Here is a 20,542-nt window from a genome sequence, read left to right on the forward strand (position 1 = left end):
CTTTATCTTTTGAAAGATTTCTCTGGATCCAGCATCTTTAAATGCACATTTGAGAACAGCAATAGTGGAATGGTATTCATTGTTTTTGTTAATAACCAGCTGAGAAAACCTTTATTCAGCTTTACAGAATAAATAAAATTCTTCATTATATCACCTTGAAACTATGCAGAAAATGGTAAGGAATTATGTCTAATATCATATGTTTGTTTTACTTATTTTTGTTGCTACAAGTCAGTAAAGAAATCAAGAACTACCAAATAAGGGAATCAACCTCATCTTTTGTGATTTTGTTAATATGTTTAGTTCAAGATATTTGTGTAGTCAGTGAAAGGGGAGATTCATGAAGGGAGCCTCACAGTAAGGCTCAAATCTTAAATTGATATGAGTTACAAATTGCTCCCTAGAACTGTTCAGCCTAATTAAAAAAGAATTTAGGATAAAAATAAAGGAATTTTTTGAAAAAGAACACTAGAACTGATTGTTTGCTGGCTGTTCTTTGATATTCAGCTCTTACTATTGCTTGTTCAGTGTGATTTTTATTGAAGTCTACAAGAAGATTCCTTTAGGAATTGCTTTCACAGAATAAGATTAAGTGTTTTTGATGAAAAAATAAAGCTGTTCCATTTCTACTTAGTTTCCTTTCCTCTCCTTGTCTCCTCAAGAATTGTTTGAAACTTTTGGTCCAGTTGAAAATACTCAAGATTACCATTTAGGAATTGAGAATTTACTCTACCATATTCTTTGAAGTTCTGAAGTTCTTTGCATACAGGAGAATTGTGTGTATTTTCCTCATAGGATCATAGAACCATGGAGCAGTTTGTCCTGAAAAGGACCTTTAAAGATCACCTGGTCCAGCCTCCACCTGCAAAAAGCAGTAACATCTTCAACTGGATAAGTTTGCTCAGGGCCTTGTCCAATCTGACCTTGAATATTTCCAGGGATGAGCACCTAGCTACCTCTCTGGGCAACACATTCCTTTGTTTTCACCAACATCACTGTAAGAACTTCTTTCTTACATCTTCTCTGAACTGACCCTCCTTCAGTTTAATACCATTTCTCCTTGTCCTATCACAAAAAGACTGTTAAAAAGTCAGCCTTTTTTCACATATGGACAGTATATGTTGAGGACCTTGAAACTAGGCACAAATTCATTCTCAATACATAGATGCACACTCTAAAGAGGGAAGTGGGTTTGTGTTGACAGTTTGACCTAAATGCAGATTCCTGGTTTGCAATTAGGCAAAAAAGAGTCATTATAATATATATTTTGTACTTTGATTATGTTTTTGAAACCTTGCAGTCTGAAATAGTGGATTTCTTTTTTGTTTTTTTGGTGTTTTGTTGTTGTTGTTGTTGTTGTCCTTTTGTTTGTTTTTGTTTTGGTCATTTTTTTGTTTGTTTTGTTTTTTGGAGGGAGGATTTGTGTGATATGTTTTTTCCTGATGCATTACTGAATTACTTGTAAATTTAAACAATTTAATTAATGAATTTCTGGAAAGGCAAGAAAGCTGTTGTTACCAAACTGTTCTTTCTTCTATTAAAAAACTTATACCTGTTTAGATGAAAAATAGAACAATTCTGATACATGTTTGCTTCCACCTTGTCCTGGACAGACATAAAGTTCTGCCACATTTTACAACAAGTACAATGTACTTCCAAAGGTTCTACAGTGCTGCAAATTTTCCAGGTGCTTCACCAGAATCACAGCTGGGCACAACTCTGCTGAAGTCCCTTCTGATCTTTGGCTAAATTTTGAAGCAGTAACGTGATCTGAAGAAAAGTATCAAGGACTTGCTGTTTAAATTTCTGGCATGAATAATGATAAAGGCTGCTTCTCCATCCTGGCCATTAATTCCACTTCTTATATGAAGGTGCATACCTGCAGATATCTGCTTGGAGAGTCCAAGGTTGGACTATTCTCTTTTGTAATTCATCAGTTACTTTTGAAGGCTTTGTGGGAGACCCAGAGAAAGATTTGTTAATTTGTGACTGGAGCTGCAGCACAATGACAAAAGCAATTTTTAAAGAAATGAACTCTAGTTAGCTTCCTCATAAGTGAATAAACCAGCTAATTGGGTGACTTGCTTCAGTTCAATAATATTGCAAGGAAACGTTAAAAAAATGTTACAAGGAGGACAGTTTATCTATACTTATGCTCAAAAACAAATTCTTGTGTCATACAGAAGGTTTTCTTTCAGACAGCAGCAACCTTCTACTATATTTATGGCAATTGACATTTCATCCCTAATCCTTTGCAAAATATTAAATGGTAGTGTGGTTCCTGGGTTTTTTTTTTTCTCTTTCTTATTTAAATACAAATGGTATGTCAATGGCAGAAAAAGGATTACAATTTTTTTTTTTGAAGATTCTTTGGAAATAATAGAATTTATATTTCTTATATTGAATTCTAATCCTTCATGTAAAAAAAAAAATTAAACATTATATGTACCATTTCAAAGTTTTTGCTTTATTCCAGATCTTTAACACTTAACTGTGAGAATATACAGGCAAAACACATTTTATTAGGCAGGACAGAAGAAATGTCAGTCACCTATACAAATATAATATAAATATACAATATTTAGCTCATACTTCTTCCTGTCCATGTACAAAATTTTTATGTGTCCTGTATGTGAGTCAGGGCTATCTCAAGCACAGATAATGTGTGGGCAGAGAATTGATTAAGGGTAGCCTTTAGGTGAAAGACTTGGGCATGGTGGTGAACAAAATGCTCAGCATGAGCAGGCAATGTACACGTGCAGCCCAAAAAGCCAATCACATCCTGGGCTACAGCAAAAGGAATGTGACCAGGATTCCTTTTGCTTGAATTCCTTATTCCAAAAGGAATTTGACCAGCAGGTGGAGGGAGGTGATTCTCCCCCTATGCTCTGCCCTCATAGACCCCACCTGGGATACTGCATCCAATTCCGAGGCCCTCTATAAAAAGGACAGGGACTTGCTGGAGCAAGCCCAGTGGAGGGCCACAAATAGGATCAGAGCCCTTCAGAACGTCTCTGAAGACAGGTTGAGAGAGCTGGGTAGTTCAGCCTACGGAAAAAATTCCCCAGGGAGACCTTTTATCAGTCTCCTAGTATGTAAAGGGGGCTTAGAGAAACCTGGTCTAGTAGAATATGTCCCTGTCCGGAAATGTGGAAAAAGACAAGATTTAAGATCCCTTCCAGCAGAAACCATTCCATGATTTTGTGATTCTATGAAACACAAATAAATATGAACAAAACACATTTAGAATCTTAATTACAGACAATAGTAAAAATTAGATGAGTTTTCATGATGCAATCCTCTTTAACCTGTGTTCCCAGTGTGAAAACAGTAGTAGCATAAAGGTGTAATAATGCATTTTCACCATCCTTCACATCAAGTAGAAATATTATTCAGTAATATTTTAAAATAGCATTCATTCAGATCAAGAAGACTGCTATGCTTCAGGTGATTGAAAATTTCTTTGCAAACTGTTCAAAATGTCCATTAATCAATCAGATTTAATTGTAAATCTTCTTTTACACCGTGTAATTCTCAGTTGAGAACTATTTCATAATCATCAATTCTGCATTGTTTGTTTCACAACTGATGTTTCACATGAGACTCAAATCCTGATTTGTATTTTCATGATATAGCTGTCCTTGCCTTGTGGAAGAGAAATTTTAGTTTCTAAAACAGAGTTTCTGTTAAGCATAAAGTGTATTTCTTACCCAGAAACTAACAACTCATGTATCTTCAACTTTGACACCATTCAGGGATGGCTTTTCTCACACCAGAAGGATGAGATTCCAATATTTACCTGGACTGTCTTAGAACTTGTTTCTGCTGTTTATTTGTTTCTGTGCTTGTTTGTTTAACCTCTCCAATGCTCCATAAAGTATAAATGGATACACACAGGAGGGAACCTCAATTGGAGGATAATTCCTAAGTGTTTGGCAAAAAAGGTAAAAAAAAACTACTTAAAATATAAGGTAAGAGATGAATCATTCTGAATGACATTGAATGCTCTCATAGTACTGTCCAAACACTTTTATTTGGAATGCAAGATTCCTATTGTTGCTGTTTGAAACAAAAAAATCTGCCACTGATAAACTCTTTCAAGTAATAAGTATATTAGATTGTTGTGAGTTTGGTTGCAGAACAGAGGAAAAAGGCATCAAGGTTTTGGGTAACATGAATTAAATTATTTATCCTGAGCAAAAATTAAGCTATAGCATGTGGGACTGACCTAGTATTTTGGTAGAAGCAAGTCTTCTATAAAATATGAATTTATTTGCACTGAAGTACTATAATCCTCTACTCATCTAATTGAAAAACAGAATTCAAGTTAAAAGTTTAAAGAGGATTATAAAATGTGCAATAAAAGATGCTTGTTACAGAAGAAGAAAAGACTTGTCTCTTTTTTTCCCCCCGTAGGACACTCCTATTGCTTACACAGACCATTCTGCAGCATCTGTAATTTAATGAGGGATCCTAAGCTTCCCAACTTCTATTTTCCTCTTTCAATTTCTGAATAGTTTGGTGAATTCTGTCTGAAGAAAATGCATTGGAGTTTCTACTGCAATATTGGAGTCTGCAGAAAATGAGCTCAGACTGTTGCTCAGGGGCTCAGACATATTTTTTATATATTTAATTCAATTTGTGATACCCAGTCTTCACATTTTTTCACAAATAAATATTTATTCTACAAAAGAAAAAAGTTATTGTGAGAGAAGCTACCCGCAGTAGCTTCTGTATGAAATCTTAAATTCTATGTTAGTAAAACAAGATGCAAGATGGGGAGTTCGAATTTTAGTCCTTTATATCTAATTTATGATTGTGGTGTGCCAAACAACAGGAGATACGCAAAATTATTGATACACAAAGAGTACTGAGTTTGTAAATCATCCTATTTGCATCTTTAAAGGTAAAAGACCTGCTGTTCTTCAAGATGGTGAGGAAAAATAAAATTAGAGCACTTAATCATGTCCATGGTAAGGTCTACAGTTATTTTCTGAACATAAATCAGTAGTAAAGCAAAAATAGTAAGAAAAGCAGCTTGGTATGTATGTACTGGCTATATGTACTATTGTGCCTTTTCTTCTGCCAACATTTCTAGACTTCAGATCTCAAAACATACTTTAAAATACTCACAATTCTAGCCATTGTATTATATTTTGAGAAAAATTCAACATTCACAGGATGTTATGAATTTTGTCATTTAAGACTTTTCAATGGATTATATATGGAGCTGGCCAATGCACAAGTGTGAATATCAGATAAACACTGAGGTGTTTAGTACCGCCTGAAAATGGTGACAGAGCAAAAATGGTGACAGGCACTGTTAAAGCCTCTTCCCTCTAAAAAAATGCATTTCAGGAGAAAAGTATGTATCTTTGTACCCCCACCCTCTTAGGTATCTACACAGGCAAACATGAATGTGTAAACATGTTCAAAAATATATGTGCGCAAATTTTGTCCCCAAAGGCCTATACTTGAACTAAGCCCTCTGCTATTGTGTCTGTTTGGTTGTGGACCTGAATGGAGTTGGCTAGATTACCACATATCATTTGTCCCAGTACAAAACATAAACTAATCTCTTAAATTCCTTACAGGAATTTAAAAAAGAAACTCATAAGGAACATTTTACATATATGGTATAGAGAGTGTTTAATAATTCCATCATACTCTATTGTTGGATATTTTGTACAGGCCAACAAGGGCCAGACTGCATCAGGTGCCACACTCCTACAGGAAAGTGAAGTTTTGAAGTCAAGATAAAAGGATAATTATAGCCCTCCATCTTTAACATTTTTCCTTCTTAAAAACACTCAAATTAAGTCTGTAGTCTGAAAGTTCAATAATGTCTTCAGTAGCAAAAGCAAGATCATTGAAAGCATTTATATTTAATATAGAGATAACATTTTGTGTCATCTCAGTTTCACTGTTGGTTTGCTTTCTCAGTTTTGAAAGCAACTCAGTGTGAATATTTCATATTCTACAGCATTTTCCTTCCCTCACTTTAATTGCATGAAAATGAGTGCAGGATCTCAGTCGTGGAATAGGAGCTGTGAATATTGAGTTTCATTATGCTAGAAATCTTAATTTAAGCTCAGTTTCATTGTTGGTTTACCTTATCAAAATGCTCTCCAGCAAGCTGAGCTGACGAGATAATGCAGAATGGAATATTAGTTATCACCACCAAGTACATAAACACAGAACAAAAGTAAATAACTGTCATCCCAAAATTAACATACTCATCCCTAAAGAACTGCTGTTCATAAACATCTAATTAATTCAATAAAGGTATGACTGGGTATATTCAATTGAGGAGACCAGTTACTTTGTCTTCCTATGGAGAAAGATGTGGAGGGGAAACAATTGCAATGGTAGATTTTCTAAAATCTCCTAAAATTCATGTTTTGAAATTACTAGAATTTTAGTTCTTATGTAATTTTTATGTATGTATGTATGTAATATTTATATATGTATATAAACGTATTTTTATATATATATATAAGTAATATTTGTATATGTATATAAAAAACCTAATGCTATTAACACAGTTTATATTCAATGTGTGCTATCTCAGCATTTCTATATGCTACATTTTGCAGCATCTTAACATGATGAATAAGCTAACTGCTAAACTGACAATGGCATGTCATTCATTTAAATCACTTCATAAATTTGCATCCTTGTTTTCTTTCCCTTGACTGGCCCAAGGAGTCATTCAAGTGATCACTTGTTCAGCTGAGACACAGTATTTGCTCCTCAAAGTCAACCCAACTTTGGCACTGGCTTGTGTGAGTATGACTGATTCTTACAGTACTGCTAAAACAAGGAATTCTTCTTTTTACACTGTAAGAATTAAAAGAAATAATAAAATTTCCACTTTTAGAATTTGAAAAAAAAACCCTAAAAATATTTAATAAGTTTTTGCTTGAGCTAACTGCAGCTTCATTGTCAAGATTTTACAGCTGCAGTGAGTTAAATATGAGGACATAGACTGGACTTTGAATAAATTAGGAAAGTTAGGATGAAACCTCAGTAGTGTTTTCATTATGTCAAAAAAGAGCTACTGTATTTCTGTCTTATTCCCAAGGATAATTTTCAAGTTGTTGTAGAGGAAAACAACAAAATATAGGGAAACAAATTGAACACTATCAAATTGATAGCCTTAAACTAAATCTTCTACTAGGAAAAATCTGTGATCTCTCCTTTTGAAAATCAAAGGCAAAAAAGCTATGTCTGGGTGCTGGTTTTGGGACTGAAGACACTAAGGAGAATACCTTAGTCTGATGTTTGAACATCTGTCATGGATTAACTACAACCAGCAACCAAGAACCACATGTTCATTTGCTCACTTCCCCACCAGTGGGATTGGGAGAGAACTGGAAGAGAAAAAGCTAGAAAACTTGTGGGATGAGATAAAGACAATTTAATAGGGAAATCAAAAGTCAGGCACTCAAACAAATCAAACCAAGGAATTCATTCACCAGTTCCTATGGGTGTGCAGACAGGTGTTCACCATCTCCAGGAATGCAGGACTCCATCACACATAATGGTAACTCAGGAAGACAACCATCACTCAATATGGTGATAAGGGGTCCTCCCTCTCCTTCCTTCTTACCCCACTTTATATACTGAACATGATGGCATATTGTCTGAAACATCCCTTTGGTCAGTCAGAGCCAGCTGTTCCAGCTGTGTCTCCTCCCAGCCCCCTTTAAGTACATCCATCTGCTCTGGTGTAGGGTCATTTGTGGGTTGCAGGAGTCAGCCTGCCTCACCATGGTCTTTACCACAGGCTACAGGGGAATCTCTATTCTGACATCTCCTCTCCCTCCTCCTTCTGTCTTGTGTAGTTGTTTCTCTCATGTATTTTGATTTCTATCTTTCCTGTCTGCTGTTTTGCAGCAATTTTTACCCTCTTCTTAAATCTTTTGTTCTGGAGGAACTACTGTGATGTCCCACCCTCAAGGGGAAGGGGACCTTCAAGATTTTCAGATGCTTATGGTCAATAGGAACAACAAAATTCAGAGGATCAGCAAAAAAAAAGGCAGAGTTTTTTTTTTTTTTTATGAAATGACACACTTGACATGGAAATTAGTATGTTAGTCCCTGACCTACTGTATAAGCATGCAGTAGTGGGTTTTGGATAAACGAGTTTTAGAAATAAACAAGAAGTGAGAGAGAGAGGGGGGAAGAAATGAAAGGCAGGAAGGAGAGGAAGGAAGAAAGGAAAGAAGGAAAGCAGGAAGGAGAAAACTTGCACTGTACTGTGTTGTGCTCACCTCCAGGAGATAGAACCAGGACATTTGTCCAGGAAAAGGGCTGCCCTACATCTCCTGATCCCCATCAATAGTCACATCTTGCTCTTTCTCATGGCTTATTATTACCAGCAACCCTTGACTGGTTTCACAGACATCCAGGTCTTGGTGTTTGAGACATACACATGAACCCCTTATATTCTGAGATTTTACAGATTCCACTGAAGTTCTTTTGGCCAGCAGTGGGTCTGTTAGAGCTGGCTGGAACTGGTTCTATCACACTTAGGAGAGTCTTCTAGCCTCTTCTCACAGAAAACACTCATGCAGACACCTTGTTACCAAAACCTTGTGAAGAATACATTTGCTCATTAACAGAACTGATTAAGAAGTATTTGACGCATTTTTTTTTTCCTTTTTCTGAACAGAAAATACATCCTTAGAAAATAATTGAATTGAGATAAACTAAGTGCAAAAATAAAAATATATTTGTTTTTATGCTGTATTAGTCCACAATTGTTTTCAGTTAAGGTCAGATAATTGTCTGGTCACAATAAATCCAGATTTTTAATTATGTGTCAGCTTAATATCAGTACCAATGCTATGCCATCTGAAAGATATACATTTGCATATTTATTGTACCTATTCTCCTAAATAGTCTTGCTAGTCAGGGTGCACCTTCTATTATAAATTTTTCATGTGCTTCTTTGTAGTCAGGTAGCCATGAGGTATTATAGGAAAAGTCATCTGTTTAGGAATCCAAATCTAAGCACAGGAAATGGTAACAAAAAAAACCACTTATCATGAGACTCAGAGGTGCTCCAAGAGAAGAAGGCTTATGCTGTAATGGACTGATTAATTGTGAAGATATGTTATTGCCAGATCCTTTAGAAAAATATAGCCTTGAAAAGGTGATATTTTGACTTTTCATTCAATGAAAAAAAAATACTGACGCTTTCTATGTGAAATGGAACAGAAACATAGTGTGTTGTATTTGTTATCAAGTTTCTGAACTTTTACATCTGGAAAGAGTGATCTTGAGAATTAATATGAAATAATTGTAGTTTATTTTTATGTTTATATAAATTGCACAGAACTTGTTTCTCTAAGTATGTGGTATCCGATGATTAAGATAATTAGACAACTAATTTACCTAAATTTGTTGCTTAGATGAGATATCACGAATAGCATCCTTCCTTCACCAAAAAAAATCAGTAAAGCAATTAATTTTAACAGGTTGGAAGAATTGAGAAACAGAATGATTTCATGGTAAGGAGTAAACAGCAGCTGCTGCACAGTGCTTTGCAAAGTAAAGCATTAGCTTTCTCTTTCTGCTAGATGAAATAAAACATTTACAACTCTCTTACAAATGTATAAGTATTTTTAGTTTAAAATAAAAATATGAAAAATCTAAAGCTAGTATAGTAGGAGAGGTTCATTGTAAATACTTTCTTTTTCACTGTTTATGCGAAATATGTCATATTAAGGTAAAATTCTCCTAATGAATGATGGTGGGAATAGGAGAAGGAAAGGTCAGCTAGAATGAAGGGAAATTACTGCTGAGGGGAGGAAATGAGGGAGTGCAATAAAATATTCTAAAGCTTTTACAGTGACCTGGTTTGGCTTTTTTTTCCCCTGCAAACTGAACAAATTTAATTAAGGCTGAATTTCTTGATTTGCTTCGTGAATTTAACTGCCATTCTTTTTCACTCTGTTCAACTTGTCCTCTGACTGTGGATTGCTATTGAAATATGGAACGTACAAGGTATTAAAGGGATTAAACTCCTTGGGTATGTTTCTTCACCCACAAGTACCCAGACATGGTTAACCTATAGATTGTAAACTGGAATACAGATAAAACAGCAATTATAGGTATACCTAAATGCCCACTTGTGTATAAAAACGTCCCTTTAAAATTACCATTATTTCCAAAAGCCTGCTTAGATGATTGCTATTATCTGTTTGCTATTTTTTTCTATGAGGTGGTACACAAAGCTTTACTGTGGGGAATCTTTACAATATCTCTCAAGTATTCTGTGAGTCAGAGGTTCTTATTTTCTGCTTCATGGTGTGTGGTAAGAACTACAATAACAATAATGTGGAGGTAATTACTGTCACTAAATTACTTCTGCTGGGCTTTCTCTGCTGTTTTATACACTAATTTCTCCTAAGTATTTTCTGTATGTGAAACACATATCTAGTTATTTTGGATGCACAAAACAACGAGAATTCTGTGTAAGTCTTGTGATGTTCTATTTGCTTGGGTAATGTTCCTGGTTTATCTGCTCGCAGTTGTGACAAATGCATCTGCAAAGCTTTATCAGTGAGTGCTAACAAACCTGTTTACACATCTGTTTGAATTTTCAAATAAGTACTGACGTATAAACAACTAGGAGGAAATATTTTTTTGGAAGCACAAAAAACATACATGAATTAGAGATATGTCTAAGTAGAGATGGGAAGTTCTATTTGCATAATCAGCAGGTATTAGTTATGAGTCTATTCCTTTTATGGCTAAGCAATAAGCTTTTGAAAAATAGTGAAGAAGCCATTTGCACTTCTCAGTTCATAAAATGAGTGCATCATTAAGAATATTTCACCTGATTTGGCAGTAAAGAGTTGACTCCTTTTACACTAGGTGAATTATAGTCTTTAGTGAGGGAATTTCAGTCTATGTAGAGCTATGGAATTCCTTCTAGAGATAAAAAATGCAGTAATTTGTTGCTGGTACAGCTTTTGGTCAAGATGTAGTTTTACCATGACTGCCTCTAAACCTGCCTAATGTTTCTACCCCTGCTGGCACCAAGATCCTCGCAACAGCCTGACATCTTCATGGCTCCACATTTATCTGTGAAGTCTGACTGTAATCATGCCAAAATAAGGAAGATGCAGTGAAACACACTGCTAAAGCTTTCTCAGCATAGCTCCTGGTACATGAATAATGTACCAGGTTGAAGAATGTCCTTATTCGACCACTTTGTTTGTATTTCGCTGTTCTGTATGCATTAAAGAAAACGATCCTGCTCAGCTTCACATAGTACAGTAAACAGCATAGCTGAGGCCCACCCCAATGCTGGCTACAACTTTTTTTAGTAATCATTCTGATTTCTGTGTCATTTAATCAAAAAAAAAAAATTACTTTATCCAGTTTCATTAAGGAGAGTGATAAAAGTGAAGGGAAAGAATAAGAGTGAAATTGTTAACTTTTGTGCCAACCTGTTATCTGAGAAATGCACAAATGATTAATAAGAAAAACATACAAGGTTTTTATAGGTTTTGATGAAAGTTTTAAAGGCAGGGTAAGTAACATATGGTACAACAAAAAATGACACAGTGAAAGCATAGGAACACCCTGATTTGCCATAGCCATACCTCATTGATAGGGTTTACAGTTGTCTCCCTGGACATTTAGCATCACCTTGGAGCATATGTTATGTTTTATCATGGACAAACTTCTTGTCCTTAAGACGGATGGATATTAAGGTGAAAAGGGCTATTTCAAGAACACATAAATCAGGGTCATCAGTTTTTATCACATGCTTCAATGACCAGGTACAATTTAGTGTTCTTATAGTTCAGCTGAAAATCTTGAAAAGCTCAGAATTATTTTTATCTTTTTTATATTTTTGCTGTGAACCAACTATAAAATTTTAAATATTAATGTTTTCTGAGGGAAAAAAAAAACCACAAATCTTCAGTAACCTTGGTAAAAACATTTACTAAAACAGTACTAAAATCTGCTAAAAGTAAAATGTAAATGAGAAATCAAATTTCTGCAACTAACAGAGTTGTAAATAAAATATTAATGAAATAAGAAATTCTTTAGTAGTGCACCATTCACTATACTATGTATTTACATTCTCTCTTCCCACCACATATTCAAATGAAAAATCAGTACCACAGGTAGTGTTTCCACAAAATTTAGAATTGTTTTAATGAAATATAATACCTAAAAAAATATTATTAGCTCAGCATAGTTGTGTTTCTCCTGAGAATAATTTACATATGTAATATTTAACATAAGTGGGGTTCCAGCCCTACAGACCTGAAGTTGTAATTTCTAATAGTTTTCTGAATCAAATATATAAAGACAAGGCAATTTCAAAAAGAAAAGTTTAGTGCAGGTATAAAATATCTATTACATTCAGCTGAAAATAATTTTCAATGCAGTAGTTGATATCTGACTATGGGGGAAGCACAGGGTTTTGAAGAGTTCATTTTTGTGGGATAAAGGGTATAAAGCATTTCCTAACTGAGGGTATTTCCTTCTGTAAGCTAGAGACTGGATCCATACATTTTTCCTATACAGGAATTCATATTGTGAAAGAAGAGAATGGGGAATTAGAGTTTCATGTACAGCTGAACAGCCATAATCTCACTGGCACTGTAGATACGTGGTGGGATAAGTTGCCTAACTAGGTGCTGTAATAAAGGGTAGACAGCTCAGGAAATGAGGAGATGGGGCTGTCTTGGCACATCTCAATGACATGAGTGAACAGGCAGGGGAGATGTTTTGCCTGACACAACAATTACAAACAAGGAAAAACTAACTGGGGATGTGAAAAAAATGCTATATGGCAATTTTTTAAATCTTTAGAGAAGTTGACAAAAAAATAGCAGAATCCTGAATACTGGACCTCAAGGGAAAGAAATTTTGTCCTTCTTTAAGAATTACCCTGACAGACCTCTTTGGAACACTTTTCTGAAGGGCAAAGGTCCAAGCAGAACAAGTTGATCTTTAAAAGTAATTTATTTAACAAACAAGATAGTATTTTGCTGTGTCCAGTGTGAAAAGCAGAAGATTGACATGGAGAAACAGAAACAGAAAAAGCAAGTATATAGGAAATGGAAATGAGAGTGGATTATCCAGGAAGACTATAGAGACAACACCTGCAAGAATAGAACAGGGAAGTCAAATCTCAATGGGACTTGAAGCTAGCACTAGATACACAAGTCAATAGAAAGGGCTTCTGTAAGTTTATCAGTTGAAAAGAAAAAGGACAACAAACAAACAAACAAACAAACACCTTAAAAAAATTTTGGGCCCACTATTCAGTAAAGCAGTGAACCTAGTGACAGAAAGGATATAGAAAATAATCCAGAGATACTCAGCAGTATTTTCTTGTTTTGATTGGTTATTCCCTCCCTCAATTTTCACTGGTCAGTTTCGGTTTCCAAAGAGAATTCCTTTTAAATAAAAAGAATAAAACATCACTTACAATCAAGAATAATACAGCTAAGGAATATTTGAAACAGCAGGAGAAATTAAGGACCATGAAGATAGGAGGCAAATTCCCAAGGGTACTGGTAGGTGTGGCCAACGCATTTGGACATTTCAAGGTTGTTTTTTATGGCCTTTGAAAGGTAATAGGAAAGAAAATGTTCCTGATCACTGGAAGGACCTAATATCACACTCACCTCTAAGACTGGAATAGGATCTGGACAACTAAATGGAGGGTGACCAGTTAAAGGTCAGATCAAACTTGAAAAAACAAGAATATGGTTGGCCAGAGTGGATTACCCAAGAGCAAATCATGTTTGACCAACCAGTTTGCCTTCTGCAATGAAACAACTAGCTCAGTTAGACAGAAAAAGAATGAAACTTAGATGCTGTTTATGACTCAGTGCTCCTCAGTAATAGCAAAAACAAAAGACATGAGGGAAAGCTGAAGAAATGGATTTGCTTATGAGGGTAAAGAAGGAACCTGCTGCTCTCAAGGGAGGATGGAATGATGATGTGACCTGGAGCTACATATTTATGTTGAGGGGTAGGATAATCAGCAATAGGCACATCTTGTAACGTTGGAAATTCTGCCTTAATATATGAAGAAAACGTTGACCGTAAGGGAGGTCAAACACTGGAATCGGGTGCGGATTCTAGTGTTTTCTTAAATCTTCAGGGAGAAAAAAAATTAGTACTACTACCACAAGAAAAAAACTTATAGTCAAAATAACTAAAAAACCCCCAAAATCTGCTATACTCTTATTCACATAACGAAAACCAGTTATTATTTTCCTTACTGCAATAACACCTCACACAATGTGTTAGACCAGTCACATATCAGGCTTTCAAAGACTGAAATGAAATATAAAAAATAATAGTATTTGGTTAGTCAGTGATATAAACAAAAATGAAGAGGTTCATCCATTCACTATATTTATCTAAAGGAAAAGACTACTTTCATAACATAGTTTCTTAAGAATATCTCTTAGTTTCTCCTTAGAGAAAGAGAGAGAGAACTTTTAAAACACAGTATTAATTAATATGATTTCCCTTTAATCCTCTCTAATTAATCAAATATGCATAGAAATAAATTCCCCATTCTTTGTATTCAAATATATTTTTACATTTATTCCATTTTGATATTTGCTGCTGTTTTTGTAAAAACTGAAAATGCCTATGTTCTCCTCTCTGCTAGATAGAATGTTACAAAATGTTTCTGAAAATTCACAGCTCCCAAAACATAACAGCATTAATAAAATTTACATGCAAGATTGTCAAGGAATTTTAATTAGATTCTTCTCTCTTTTAGGGGTATATAGCCACCACATGGCATTTTGCTGGCTAATACAAGACTAGAGCAGTGGAAAAGAGGGGAAAAGTCAGTGTAATGTTCCACAGTATGATAAATCACACAGGGAAATATTGAATAGTTGTAGTTACTACCAGAGCACAGAGGTACTATGAAATTTCTTGCTTTATTTTATCAAGCATTGAACGGTTCAAAACAACTATTGCTTTGAGATGTCATCTATAAATCAACACAGGCCAATGGCAGGAAAGTGATGGATATCCACCCATCTAAGAGATTTGATCATAAGACACAAGCTAAAACAGTGACAAGGCAGAGATAAATGTTTGTGTTCAGATTAACATCCCAAGGTCAGAGTGCCTAGGCATATCAATGAGAAATTTCAGCTAACACTCTGAGAATATTAATCTAGAAATGTGTAATTGCAAGCTAAAGAAGATATTGAATGTTAATGATGTCTATCATTAACAAGATATTGAATGTTTTGATTGTCAAAGAAGATATTTATAGTATACTAATCACAGAGAGATTGGAATTTGTTCTATCACAGGACTTGTTTCCTAAAAATACCAGCTTTGCCTAAAAATTTTTCCTAAAAATATCAGGTTTTTAAAACAATTTTATTTTTCATCTCTATATTTAAGAAGTATGTCATTAAAACATCAAAGTTGTATAAATTGTACAGCATAAGTTTCACTGTAAAGTTTTTATTTCTTGAATGAAAAAGTAGAATTATATTATGTCATGACAGTCACACACTAATTCTAAGATGACCGTGTGTTTATACAAAGTCTTGTTAAGGTTTTACAGGACTATTTTTATTTGTAGAAGTTAGTAACAGAAGATAGTGGGAGAGGCATTTCAAGAAAATAGCTATTATGTCAAAAGAACATATCAGCTTCCTAAAGTAGACAGGGTATATTAACTCTATTTTAAATATATGGTACTTTGTTCAGTTATAGAATATATTGAAAATTTTATTTTCACCATTAAAAACACCTGAAAAGTGGGGTTTACTTCTGATGTTAGACTTTCATTGTGAATGAGTGTAGTAGTTGTTATAGCAAAATTCTCTTCAATTCACACTTTTCTGTCTGAGTTTGGGGTCAAGTCTGTAAGAACTCATTTTTTGTTCTGATGCGGGTTCTCTCTCTCTCTCTCCCTCCTTCTTTCTTTCATTCTCTCAGATACTCTTTTTTGTCTTTCTTTCTCCCTTTCTTTTTCTCTATTTTTTCTCAGTGTAGTGCTCTTCCAGTTTGTTTCTCTCCATTCTGTGGACTACAGTGGCAAGAAAAAGAAATCTGAAATCACAAATAATTCATCCAGTCTAAAATAACTCTTAGGAAAAACAATTTTGTGAAGTGCACTGTACTTGGTCATTTAAACTCTGTATAGCCATGACTGAAATTTAGTGGATTAACAATCTTTGGGCCCTGATGCTTCTGCAAATACAAGCTGAAAATAACATTATAAACTTAGACCAAAAAAAAAAAAAAAAAAAAAAAAAAAAAAAGAGTGCCAAAGCATTTTTGTTCAATAGTTGACAGAGTTGTTTGGAAATGTAAGTACTCATATGTGTACATACCTATATATTTATTTATAATTTATTTATATACATAAAGACATACATCCCCCTTTTCCATCTGAATCATCCATTATGCATTGAACAGTTCTAAACTACTAAGAACTTTTTTTGTTTTACAAAATTTAGATGAAGGCAAATAAGTGATTTATTTATTGATGTCCGCATTTCATTACTATTCCTTTCATACTCAGCAACAGGTTTTTTCCCAGTTTTCAGAGTTTTGCATGAGCTAAGAAATATCTGTGATGTATGTATTTATACACACAAAAAAACCTCTATACAATATATAAGGCTCTTAGAGCTATTGTAGATGAGTGAACAAGTTAAATGGAAAACAGGCATCTTTTGAAATAGACAAAGAATTTTTAATTCTTTAATATATTGTTATTATAAAATTAATAATTTTAAAAAATAAATTTTTAAATCTATTTAAATGATTTATGATTAATTAGGCAGCTCTTCTCATTTACAACCACTATTTTGGTAGGATACTGCAAGGGAAAGAGTTGCTGCAGGAGAAACCACTGTAGTATTAAGAGAAATCTCTCAAGTCTTACTTAAATTTACTGAGATTTACATTTCTGTTTAAGAAAAAAAAATAAATAAAAGCTGGTTTTTAAGGTGTTTAAAATCAATACTTTAAATAACTTTTTTTTTCAAATAGTTGACCCCTCTTTAATATTTTAATTTTATAAAACAAACTGAACAGCTCCGACAGCTCCTGAGATTACAGCAAAGAGGAAGGACATATGGTTAAGCAAAATTGGTCTGAAAACATTTGATTTTTTAATATGCAAGTTGATTATTTAATTTGGCTCCACATTCTTACAGAACTGAAGCTGTTGCCAAGAAAATCTCTGGAACCCTCTGCAGGTCAATTTTGATGCATTAAATCAGTACAAGAAGAATCAGAAAACAATTATTAATCACTATCTGTGAAAAATCCAGTCAAAAATGTTAACATGATTGCAATCTTCATGTCTTCTATTTCATTGTTATTCTGCAAGTATTTCTGAACATTTGGGAACTGCAAAAGAACATGCTGTTCAAAGTTATAAGGAGGGGAAATTGGGTAGAAAACTTGTTTCTAAAAAAGGATTGGCATGACTTTGTCTGCAGGGAGATCAATGAAATAATGCACTGTATTTAAATGCTTCATCCAAGAAAAAGAGAATAATATTAATTATAGCCTTTAGCTCTTTTCATGGCAATCCTTTGGTAATTATAGTTCAAGAGAAAGAACAGAAGTAATTTAAAGATGTGTTTCTTCATAAGATACCCAATTTTTTTTTTTTTCCTTAGGAAAGAGTGCATTTCAAAGGAGAACTTTGTTTTAAGTTAGATATGCACTGTTTGCACAGAAGTAATGAAATGAACTGTAGTGTATGCTATCCTTGCAGCTACATCCATCATGGCAAGCTTGCTTGTTGCTAGTATGTTAAACAGCATCAACTTTGATGATACCTGCTGCAGACCTTATAATTATTGTTGATGAATTTTAATGGGAAATTTTATGAGGTTTGTTGGGGGTTTTTTCCTGCTTTTTTTTCAATTTAATATTTGGAGTGCTAGCTTAAAATGTCAAGTAAAATGATTATGTAGAAACTTAAGATTCTCTTAGAACAAAGAAAATAAAGTCTTAAAGACCAAACTCAAGACACAAGGAGATGATTTAAGTTAGAAAATGCATCTGAATTAGTGCAAGCTTAAAATTTTATGCAGTGTGCCTCATAACACAAACATGTAGACAAACTTTTTAAAAAAATTAGACATCAGACTGTTAAACCCAATTAGGCATGTTGCTTATACAAAAACAAAAAAGCCTCTCTGAATATCATTTAACACCTGAGATACCTTGCTCGCCAAAGTCACTAAAGTTAGTTATTAAATCAGAATCTTGTCATGAAGAATAAAACAGTTGGACACTCTGGTAATCTTCAGTTTTTAAGGGAGCTGTTTAGAACTGTGGACAGTTCTCTTAGGAATTGGAGCAGCGTTACCTGGGGTAGAGAGAAGATAGATCTTGTGGCTGAACCCTTGAAGGCAGCTCAGCCTCACACAGCCACTTGCTCACTTCCCTTCCAGCAGAACATTGGAGAGGCCCATGGATTAAGGTACAGAGAGTTGCACTGGTAAAACAAGGCTGCTCACACAGGAAAAGCAAAACCAGGAATTTAGTTACTACTTCCCTTTTTCAGGTAGGTATTTAGCCATTTCTGAGAAAAACAGGGTGTAATGGTTATCTGAGAAGATGAAGGCCATAACTCTTAATGTGTCCCTCCTCTTTCTCCTTCTTCTGTAGTTTTATGGCCGAGCATGAGTACGTATGGGTCTGTTGGGGACAGATTTCTGGCTGTGACCCTGCTGAACATCTGGTGCTCCCAGCCTACTCAGTGGAGGGGCAGTGTAAGAAGCAGAAAGTGTCTAGATGCTGAGTAACTCCTGCTAAACAATAGCTAAAACATCCCTGTGCTGTCCAGACTGTTGTCATCAAATATCCAAAATACAGCAGCTTTCAGGCTGCTGTGAATAAAATTCATTCCAAGCCAAAACTAGTACACTACCTGAACCAGACTATTATGTTAAGTAAATGAGACAGAAAGCAGTGGTAGATAGTCTCCTGACATAGGCATTTGTTATAGTAGTTAGAAGTGAAATTGTTGTTTTGAAGAATGCAAATGCATCATAGCACCACATGAAGTTCTCCAGACATAATTAATTGTCTAGCCCAAGATAGCAATCTGAGCTTTCACAACCAACTCTGAGAAATACATGCTTTCAAAAGACTATTTTAGCTGGTGTCTCTAGAGACTATTAACCTTTGTTTGCTGCTGTTCCATTCATTTTCACACCTGGGGCCTAACATTTGCTTTTCAACAGAGATCTGTTTAGGAAAAAAAAAAAAAAAAAAAAAAAGAATATCTTTATATATTTCCAGCCCACTCACTCAGCTAGTTCTCGCATTGCTTTTGTCATCCTGGTCTGAAAAAATTCTCTTGGCTTTCAAAGTCTGTATTTTTTCAGGCCAGGGCTTCAAGATATCATCTCCTTAAAATGAACTATAACCACTAGATTATTAGAACTATGTGTAGTATTCAATTAAGATATGAGATCCATATGTTTGTAGAATTATGTTGAATGTACAGGAGGATTGAATGGCTTCAATCTTTGTTTGTTTTTGACAACATACATCCTTGAATCAAATTTAGATAATCTGGATTTATCCTGTGAGATCATCACATGGATTTTTTTTCATCTGGACTAAATTTCTTGCATCAGTTTTATTTGTGTTGGGTTTTTTTGCTTTTATTCAAGTGAAATAATTCAGAATTCTGTTTGATGAAAGAATTTTTCTCCTTTTTTTCTTTTTTTTTTAATTTTGCCATCTCTTCTTATGCCTTCCAGGAAAAGAAAGAAATAAATTACAATTAAAAAAAAAGATTCTGTAATCAGCCTTTCATCACCTTGTTTGTTCTCACTCAGTAAAAATGATAGTCTAACATGTTTGATTTCCATCTGAAAGTTATTTATATGTGACATCAAACTATTGTTTGGATAACTTTTTAAAATTTTTAAAGCTCAAAAATCAGCACCGTTGATTTTAACACAGTTAATTCATTAACTGCTTTGATTCTGTGTAAGGACTTAAAAAGCACAGTTGGCTCACTCAAACACTTTAAGCCACAGAAGGACATTGCCATGAGGTTAGCACATAGGGAGTGACAGGATGGTTCTAACCTGGCAGAGGTGAGATCTGGGTAGCCCATCCTGTCTAATGCATCCAGACAATTCCCACTGTGGAAATCTGTTTAAAGGAGCAGCTGCAAATACACATATCACTGGTCAAACAAAGATCACCCCAAGTTATGGGATAGATGATGTCTAAGACCAGCAATGATCCAAGGAAGCTTCCCCAGGTATGCTTCCCTGGATACCTGAAACTTGGATGGAAGATAAGCTACAACAGCTGGGAACTCAAGATAAGATAAAGGTGATGCTGTTGTTGGGGTGTTATCTCAGAGCAAGGGGAAGGTAACAAAGCTGGAGGAGAAGAATGGATCACTGATTATTTCAAAAGAATGCAGAATTTTTTCCTTTTCAAAAGGAAAGCCAACTCAGCCACTGTGCTGAAACCAGCTCTGACTGGGTAAAGGGCAATTCTGGCAGGCAGAGAT

The sequence above is a fragment of the Serinus canaria genome, chromosome 1 (genome assembly GCF_022539315.1).
Source record: "Serinus canaria isolate serCan28SL12 chromosome 1, serCan2020, whole genome shotgun sequence".
NCBI lineage: Eukaryota > Metazoa > Chordata > Aves > Passeriformes > Fringillidae > Serinus > Serinus canaria.